Below are 10576 nucleotides of genomic sequence, written 5' to 3'. Positions count from 1 at the left end.
ATTGATTAGTTGAATTAGTTAACTACATTTAAACTATGTATGTTTATATAATTTTCCGGACAAATTTAATTAGTCAAATGAGGTACAACCCTTTGTGATGAGACAAATGCAAGTGTAATACAAAAATAGGCACTATCATTTGCACCAAAGATATCTGAAGAGCAAAGATTGACCAAAAGATGAGGTTGAAGGTGATTGGGAATGGTTGATTGATAATAATTGGGAGATTCAAAATTTTAAGGTAAATTTAGGTAAGTTTTTTAACTTTTTTTGTATTTGATTTCTTATTTAATATAAATTATTTATTGGTATGTAAGGTTTAAGTAAAAGAAACACAATTAATAGCCAAAATATAGAGATGAAAACAGTTAGTGGCACAAGGTCAATTGTGCATATTACATATGAGATGCTAAAGTAATTTTTTGTGTATTTAAATTCAAATTCATATTTTTGAAAAACTAATGATTTTGAATAATTATTATTGTTTATATGTTTTTTAGAAAGAAAAAGATACAAATGAATAGCATGATGCTGTTAAAGTTTGGAAGTTATCATGACAAAAGCCAAATGGGACTTGGTTGGTTCCAAATGGAGAAGAAATAATTGTACAGAAGTTATAGTCATATTAGGGTTATTTTTTGAGCTTTTAATATTTACCTCACTTAATTCATAATTTCTATGTAAATATGGAGAATAAGCTTGAAGTAAAGGGAGAGAAGAATAAAGAGATGACATCTACACCCCAAATAAAGCATCAAATTATAGCAGAAGCTGAGGCTACAAAAAAAAATGTGTAAGTGATTTAAATGATGAAGTTGGAAGGCTAATTGAAGTCACACAAAAAACAAAAAGAGGAGATTCAAGCTCAACCTATAACTATTGAGAAGGAAACCATAGAAATTAAACGTGTATCACTAGCAAATAATAGGTTAATTCCTAAATTGTTGCAAATGAATCTGCCACAGTTGATGATCTATCAAATGCTACAACATCAAGTGTCCCAACTAGTCATGCGAGTATACAAATTTATAAAATCTTGAATAGTTATTAGCACTTCTTACAATTATTATTATATTATTATAGATGTTAGCACTAAATTAAAATCTATTACTTTACAAACTAATTCATTCTTATATTTTAGTTTGTTTTGTAAAAATCAAACTTATAGTGGAGTATTTAATCTTCAAATTTACCTTAGAAAGTAGTTTAGCGTTATTATAAATTTTATAATAATGCTTGGGTATTTTAGTATAATTTCATACATTCAAATTTTTGTACATTTGGATGATTATTATTTTTATATTATATTAAAAATTTAGTTTGCTAGTGTGGCAATAGTTTGCCTCTTAAAATATGCATTTTGTGATAGCTTATTCATCACTATTTAGCATTTTCAAGTGACAATAATATTGTCACAATAAATGGGCTATTATGACAGCTTATTCATCACTATTTAGCATTTTTTTGTGACAGTAAAGTCATTACAATAAAATGGACAATTATTATCATGTATTCATTACAATTTTGTATTTTTATGTCAATAAAATTGACACAATAGGCTGAACTATTGTGACCACTTTGTTTGTCACTCTTAAGACTTTTTTTTTTGTAAAAAAAAATTGACATTAATACATAAGGTTATAGTTGCCACATCTCTTTATTACAAATAGTAAATTTTATAATGCCATGAAATTGGTGACAAAAATATGGGTAATTGTGACCATTTGTCTAAAATGGTCACTCTTATATTATCATCGAAGGTATTTGATAGGGGTGCAAGTATACATGCCAATCGTGTAATAAAGTGCTCAAAAGCGGGGTATTGGTCCATAGGGAAGATTGAGAATACTATACTAATTCCTATCCCGAAAGTTAGCATAACAAAAAATAGTGGTGTGTGTGAATAAACTAAAGAGCAAGAAACACGAAACAAAAAGGAGTAGAGAAATTAGGAGAAGAAGCGATGTATGGGTATAGCATCCCTCTAGGGTTTTGTTAAGTTTAGGATAAAGGTTGTCTAATTCTACAATTCTATTTGAACTGAGAGATTTCCTAAAGTTTACTAAACCCCTCTTACAAGAGTAAATAGTAACTGATTCAGTATAGTGCTGATGCAGTCACCCCCATGATCGCTTTGCACTCTGATTAATCTCAATGTTGATTAACAAAAATTTCTAAAATAGGTAATTCTTTTTGTGAAGAGATTATGCCTAATCCCATATAGAATAGAATTGTGATTTCTTCTAAAATCTATTCCCTATGATTGCAAAGAATACAGAAACAACCTTTGTAACCCACTCGAGAGGATTGAGGGAGAACAGTTCTCCAAAGTACCCCTTTGCTAGGCTTACTTACAATCCCCTCTAACCACGACATGTCTATGCTAGATGGGTATTTCTACTCATTAGAAAGCACATCAAACATGATAACTAGGGCTTTCACCATAATAGCAATCAAGTAATACAGACACACAGTTAGATTCAAATAACATGGATTACAATTAAGAAGCAAGTAATTCAATAAAATGCACAACCAATGTCAAATAGGATAAAACTCTAGAGTTCAACTATACACAAATATCTACAAAAGTAGCCCTCCATTAATGGAGTGTAAGCATTCAAACAACAAGACACGAAGAGAGATAAGCGAAACATGAAAACCGCCTTCTCAATCGTGTTGTCATAAGCCACCTGAAGACCTTCCATGAATGCCGCCAAGCTAGTCTTGATGGCTACAATTTTTATTATCCAAGATGATTGGGTAGAATCTCCCTCTATAATAGCATTAAAACCCTAGAGATTAACCCTTCTTCTTTCTTTTTCCTCACCTACAAAATAGAAAAAAAACCCTAAAAATCCTCATCAGAACTATTTATATTGTACCATTTGCGGGTTGCTTACGGGCGTAAGGGCTTGACCATAAGGAGATGGAGATGATGCGTCATGAGCCTTATGAGATCACTTATGGCCATAAGTCCCATTCGTAAGGCTTTATGTCTAGTGTTACCATCCAGCTTACAGCTGTAAGTGCTAGACCATAAGCTTATCTATGTAGGCCTTGAGACCAAACTTACGGGCGTAAGTTATGCTCATAAACTTCTCTGGATGGTCCTTACGGTTACACTTACGGGTGTAAGTCTTGCTCGTAAGTTCCTCTGATTTGTCTTTATACTCCTCCATATGGGCATGAGCATACTAGTAAGGTTCTCTAGAAGAGGCTTACGGTTGTAAGCCCAGCCTTAAGGTACACGTAAACCATCTTATTTGCCTTGTCCTTCATTGATTTGTGCCAAGAGAGCTCACTCTTCTTTGTTTTGGGTCTAGAACAATTCTTTTGTTTATCTCTCGTCTTTCAGTGTTGTCCGAAGCTTAAGAATGCAAAACATAATATGTTTAACATGAATTTCACAATATATAGCTAATACATGCCTAATGAGTATACAAAATAATATAAAATAATGAATAATTGTACACTCATCAGTATTCATGACAGGAGGTGATGATTTCTAAAATTTGCTACTATTATTGATTGTGACTAAAATTACTATTTTTATTGATAATTTTTGTTGTCACTAAAAATACAATTTGTTGCTGTCACACCTACCCTTCTACCGAGGTAAATGTGGCACCTAACAGTTAAAAATCCATTTTAACTGGAAAACTAACAGCCTGAAAAAAAAACAAATCAGACTTATAGAACATGATTGACAAGTTTACATTGCTACATGTTCAAATACACGGATACTACAACCACAATTACGCCAACATGCGGGTCCACCCGCTACCAAATCATGACACCAATATTCGAAAGAAAAGGGATACACTGAAAACCCAAACTCAGTATTAACTGGTTCTATACTCGCACATGCAATCTAGTAGGGTCTTGCTCCTGCAACTGCAACACATTCAGTTGGTCGATAGTGGCTCAATAATTTCAAATAATTAAAAATGGTGTATATAAGGCGTATAAAGATCAATTTTTCCAAATAACTTCCAAACTTCTCAAACACCAAAATTTTGGCAAAATACAACTTTAAAAAGATTTTAAAACATAAATTCAACATAAATCAATTTTCTCAGAAAATACAAACTTTGTGAGAGACTGCTCTCCTTAGAGGGACAGCTGGGCTTTGCCCCCTCCACACAATCCAAAATAATATTTTCTAGAAAATACAAATTTTGTGAGAGACTACCCTCCTTAGAGCGATAGCTGGGCTTCACCCCTTTATTACAATCCCAAAATAACATTTCTCAGAAAATACAAAACTTGTGAGAGACTGCCCTCCTTAGAGCGACAGCTGGGCTTCGCCTCCTCATCACAATCCGAAATAGCAGGTAAAGTAAAATCCGCTCTAAAATTATCAGCCTAAAATACTCCCTGACTTAGTCGTCATCGCGACTAGGTTTAGAGCTGTCAAGGAACTCATATCCTTAACATTGACCTATTGGTCCCCCAGTGTGGTGACCCTGCCTTCCCGATGAACATCCAGTCAGGGGTCTACACTCCCATCTGAACAGGACCAATAAGTCAGCCGGTCTTCCACGCCACCTCAACAGGCTGGCAGTGAAAACCACCTACTACAGTAGGATGTCACCTACCAAATAATACAAACATGCATCTCGCAACGAGAAGTCTATAACCAGGACAAATAGTCAATATCCAAAATATCTGCCATTTCTCCACGGCAATGATAAACACAAGCATATCCAAAGAATTTGACATAAATGAACGCAAAATTTATGAATCAAGCAACCATCCGAAAATCCTTACCTTTGAACAATAATGCTTTTCAAGTATGAAACATACATAAATAACTCATTCCAATTCCAATAAAGTCTCAACGCAAGTGTAATAACCAACAAAATTTTACTTAAGCAATATAGAACGATCATAGGCATTCTCTTAGGAGAATTGCACATAATTTGATTGTCAAAACCAGATATACTAATACGATGGCTATGGTATACTGCAAATAAATATAAGTACCTTCTAACAATAAAAATTATTAAACAATAGAAAATGAAATAATTTAACAATTATTTTCTATTAGCAGCCATTTAAATAACTATTTCCAAAAACATAGCAATTAACCAATTATTCAAAAACAGTAACCACTACCAACTCACCTGGTCTCCCTTGGGCTTCTAGCTAGACCTGGAATTCCCTCCCAAGCATGAACAACACCTAATAGGATAAATACAGGCTAATTATGAAATTGTACGCAAAGGAAATAAAAGAAACAAATAATTGACTTTCTAATTGGGCCCACTCACTCCAACCGGTTAAAACCCGATCTTGCATAATCAAATTGGTCTCCAATTGCACTGAAGCTAACTCAATTAGGGCTAAACAATTCTGAACCAACATGAACCAACACCCAATTTTACTGAACCAAGTTTAATTGTTACACAAAGTCTCTTGAATAAGCTTGGTTCAACTGAACCCAATTCTCCTTCAATTGGTTCACCACAAAGTCATTATCTCAAAATCTCAACCAAGTCCAAATCAACCTCAACCAACTTAACAAAGCCAAAACAGTTCGAGTCCAATCAAAACTAATCTTGATTTGGTCAAACCTAGACCAAATCAATTCAATTGAACCCAATCACAACAACTCTCATTCAATCCAACTTGAAATTCAATCAAACCAATTAAAACAACCATTTAATTTCCAACCAACTTAACTTGATTTGATCAAACCAACTCAACCAAACCAATTTAACTCAACCAACACATTTCCAACCATTATCACCACCATCTTAATCATTATCATCAACTTAACAACCATCATCATCAACATAATCACCCAAACAAATTCTAATCTCGGTGTACATTAATAGTACAGTAAATCCGGAAAATTTCATATTCCCTTCCAAGCAAAATCCATCACAAATACAAGATTTTTTCCACACAAAATCATGTTATAACAATAAGCCTTCATCCTTTCTATCAACCCTTCTTCCAAACCATCATCTTCGTCTTCATCAATCATCTTTTTTTCATCAACCGACCACACCTACAAACATACAACATGCACCCATACATTTCAAAACAAAATTATTTAGAACCCTTACCAATCAAGCACCAAGCTTCTTCTTCTCTCAAAACCTCCAAGTTCATTCTTCATTCTTCTTTCTCTTTCTTTTCATTCATTCCTTCTCCTTCTTCTTCTTCTTCTTCTTCTTCTTCTTCTTCCAAGAAGAAGAAAAGCCACAAAAACTAGAACTTTCCAACCTTATCTCTTAACTTAAATATCTGCCAACATTCACTATCAGTCCCTGAAAAATAAAATTTTTATAAATAGATCCCTGAAAAAGTTACAAATGGTTCCTGAATCATAAAATAATATTTCCAAAAGATCCTTACAAACTGTACAACGGTCCTTGGATTATAACACAGTATTTCCATAAGGTCCTTGCCGCCTTACCTTCCAGTCCTTGGTTTCCAGAAATATTTCATGTCAATCCCTTTTTTACTAATGAATCCAAAATCTTCTAGAAACTTTCACACTTAGGCCCTTGTTCTTTCCACTTGGGTTTTCTCAACAAAATTGCTCTGCAGAAAAATCTTATTGTAATAGTGATAATACCCTGAATATAATTTCTTATAAGTATCCAAAGGTTCAAGGTATTATAGTTGCAGTGTTATAAAACCTTACAAAACCCCCATCTAAGCAAAGTGTAACACATAAGGGACTTATAAGTTCAAAGATTTAGAAGGGAGAAAAAAATATCCATCCCTAATTCTTGAAGCCATTCGCCTTTTTATTTTTGATTTGCTAGTGGTCCTCAAGTTTGATGCCATCTTAATCCAACCTCTTTTCATCCTTTTTTCTTCGTGTTTGTAGGTATGATTCTGCCCTCTATTTATGAATCAGTGCTAAACACTGGTTCCACTCAAAATTTCATTTGAGAGGCAACCATTGCACGGTTTGGGTTGAGCGTCACCGTGCACACCAGCTAGCTGGTTTCTATTTCTAGGCCGGGTGGGAGGTGAACCAGAAGAAGAATTGAAGTGCACCTTCCCAGTGGAGAAAAAGGTGCCTTGGGATAGGGAGAACACGTCTTTCCTTGATAGAAAAGAACTCCTTGTGATGTATAGCTCCCTAACATACTCGCCAAAAAGAATACGAAAAATAGTGATCCTTCAATTTTTCCGAAAGGATTGCATGTCTTGAAATGTTTCACTAATTGAAATTAAACAATTTCTATATTTTTTTTGTTACATCACAGTCTTAAGCCTAAAATAACAAAAGACCAACAATGGATCTAATAGAACTACTACTACCATGAATAAGCAGCATTAGCAAGCTTGAAAGAAGCTCATAAAATAAAACTGTCCTTTTGGGAGGTGATGACCCATTGGCACCATTTGATTAGTGCAAGAGTTGATAGGATGGGGAATACATACAAATTTTACTTCCTAGTGCTTCTTTAACCAGAGCTTGATATCACAAAATAATCGACACTATAAACCAGAAGTAATCAGGTCAGTTATAACATTATAGTCTTCCTTTGAATCTGCCTTAAGAATAATCTTGTTGAAACCTATATGCCATGAAACTTGTAGACCAATGAGAATGGCATATAATTCTACCACTAGCAGGAAACACACGCCAAAGTTTTGCACAAGACCAACTTTCTAGTTGGCTTCATGATACCTATTGGCTCCCCTCACTGTTACTATAATAGATTAAAATAAACAAGATCCATCAACATTAACTTTCATCCAATCTTTTCTTAGTTTCCTCCACACAAGAGATTAATTATTAATAATCTACCTATTATTAATGGAACCACTTATCATCATTTCAACAAACTTCTTCTCCATTGAAACTATTAAGTGAATGGGCTTAACCGAATTAGAGCTCTTATCCTCATTGGAGAAATGCATTTCAATCATGCTAGACACTCCAAGCCACAGTAATAAATATGACTTCCTAACTGACATGCTTGAAATTACAATTTCTTTCCCCGAACTATTCTCAAACAACTCGTGGGGGGCATCTAAATTAAAAAAAAAATCATGCCTATTAGTTTCATCAATTAGCCCCATCAAAATAAATTTCATAAAGATACAATCTCTTAAGTTATACTCTATGCCATTATTGCAATGAGGACGAAGATTGGTAGAATTAGCATACTTTTTGGAATGAAAATCCCTTGCTGGTAGTCTATTCTTCACAGCAAGACAAAGGAAACTATGAACCTATAGAGGAGCTTTTAGCTTCTAGATGAGTTTCCAACCATTCTTAGACTACACATGCTTACTTTGATTCAAAATATCAAAAGTTCGTTTAGTGAATAACAATCTTGATTTGCTATGAAGCCAGTTTGGACTATCATGGAAATTAATTGAATTAGGTGGATGAATTGGATGAATCAACTCAAATATATCCATAAGAAGAACTGAATTGAGTTTACTCTAATCCTAATTCTGAAATTATTAGTATAATCTTTCACCACACTCCTCAAATCTAAATTCAAAATAGGGATAGTAACAAAATCAATTATCGCACAAGCACTTATCACCTAGGCTGAACAAAGGGATCCTTGGACGAGTAGAGGCTTCTCCACAAGACCATCATCAAGAATATTAAGGTTTTCTATGGATTACTTGTTTTTACATTCGATTTTATTGATTATAACTAGCTCCATGGAGAGCTAAACCCCCTAGTGGGTACTTGGATTTGTGAACCCTAGGATGTATTTGTTTCATTAAACCTTTCAATATTACTTTCATTAATTGATGTTTTAATTGAGTTCCTATCTTGAATGCTTGATTGTGTGAATACTCCCTTAGAGTGACACTAGGGTTGAGGATTCTTATTGGTAACCTTTGTGAGTGAGTGACACACCACGAGAGTTAGACAAAGCTAGATTGGAGAGGGTTGAGAGGGTGAGTCAAGAGGTAGTGGAGTGATAAGTGTCTAAATGTACGTATTTTAGTATATGTATTTGTTACCTCTAGCATGTATTTTCATTGGAATTGATGCCCGTTTTGTGCTTAATCGTATGTTATTTGCTTTGCAGGTCACGGGAACGCCATGGAAGATACGAAGATATGATTTGGGCGAAAAAGAGAAGAAAACCATGTCACGGTATTGTAGCATATTCATGGTACTGCATTTGTGGAGTTTGCCTACCCCAAACAGTGTCAATGAGGAGCTCTATGAGGACCTCATGGAGCCAGTATGCCACCTGAATGAGGTCCTCATAGAGAGGATTATACCACGCAGGATTGAACTCATATAGAGTGGTATACCATTCGGGATGGAGGCCATTTTGGGGGCATGATGAGTGATATATAGGGGGACTTTTGGACGAAAAAAGGGAGAAAAATAGAGACTTTTGAGGATCCTTGGCAGCCAGCACTTGGGAAGAAGAGGAGAAAGGAAGAGATTATTTTGAAGAGTGTTTTGGCTTGAGGCTTGGGAAGATAAAGGCCTAGATCTCAAGGCGAAAGCTTCATCATCAAAGGAGGAGGAGTATTCGGCTTTCCTTGGGCTTGAGGAAGTGTCATTCGGCCGGCATTTTTCCTTCTTCATCATCAATCGGACTAGGAAGTATCATTTATGCATTTACTTCTTGTTTTTGTTAAGATTGATATGATTGTTTGTATGATGGCACACTAGACCCCCAAGGCCACCGGATGTAGGTGAACCTTGGGGGGTTCATCATGTATTTTGGATGCTACATTTACATTTAGAGTGCATTGGTATGATTTATGGTTTGGTTCATTGTGCTTCATGCCTAGATCGTTAATGAACTAAAAGGGGTAATCTTTGACCAACATGCCGAGAAATTGGATGCAGGTAGCCCCTTCGAACCATGAGGATAAACTTAGGTTAAGTGCATCCTTATCGCGTGATCTCCTTATACTCATTGCAATATTAGGAATATGATTAAAGAGAGATCCTTGTCATCATTTGTACGGGATTAGGGTTTAGCCGCTGAGAAATTGGGGTTGAACTAATTTTGAGGTCCATCGGTCTAAATCACCCTTGCCATTTATTTTTATGCATCCTTATATCATGATGAACCCTCTTGGGAATCCTCATCCCTAGGCCTATTCTTAGCATCATTGCTCTTGTGATTTTCTTGCTTGACTTGGAATTACTATAACTGTGTTTTATTTACATTCTTGCTTGAATTAGAGTAGTATACCATGCTTAAGTTATAAGGTTAGAAAGTGAATGACGGAGGAGTAATAGGAGCTTCTTAGCAACATGGAATACGATCTTTGGGCTTTTGCACAAGGTATTACTTGGCCACCCCGTACACCTGCGGGTGATCAACCAAGTTTTTTACGCCGTTGATAAGTGCTTGTGTGATATGAATGCGAAGCATTCTTTCCTTATGTTGAGCATTACATTTCTCGGATTTTTACATTAATATGTGTGTTTTTATGTTACTTTTATGCAGGTAGGGTTGTGAAACCAATTATGAAGAAAAGAAGCCAATGTGGATCACAATGCACCGATTTTGGAGGAAATCTTGCTAAGGTTCAAACGCGAAGATATAAGTCGGGTACGAGATGCTAGAGTGTGTGCCAACCTCCCCGTATTTGAGTTTGC

Source organism: Dioscorea cayenensis, chromosome 21 (assembly GCF_009730915.1).
Source record: "Dioscorea cayenensis subsp. rotundata cultivar TDr96_F1 chromosome 21, TDr96_F1_v2_PseudoChromosome.rev07_lg8_w22 25.fasta, whole genome shotgun sequence".
NCBI lineage: Eukaryota > Viridiplantae > Streptophyta > Magnoliopsida > Dioscoreales > Dioscoreaceae > Dioscorea > Dioscorea cayenensis.
This window is presented reverse-complemented; position numbering follows the sequence as displayed.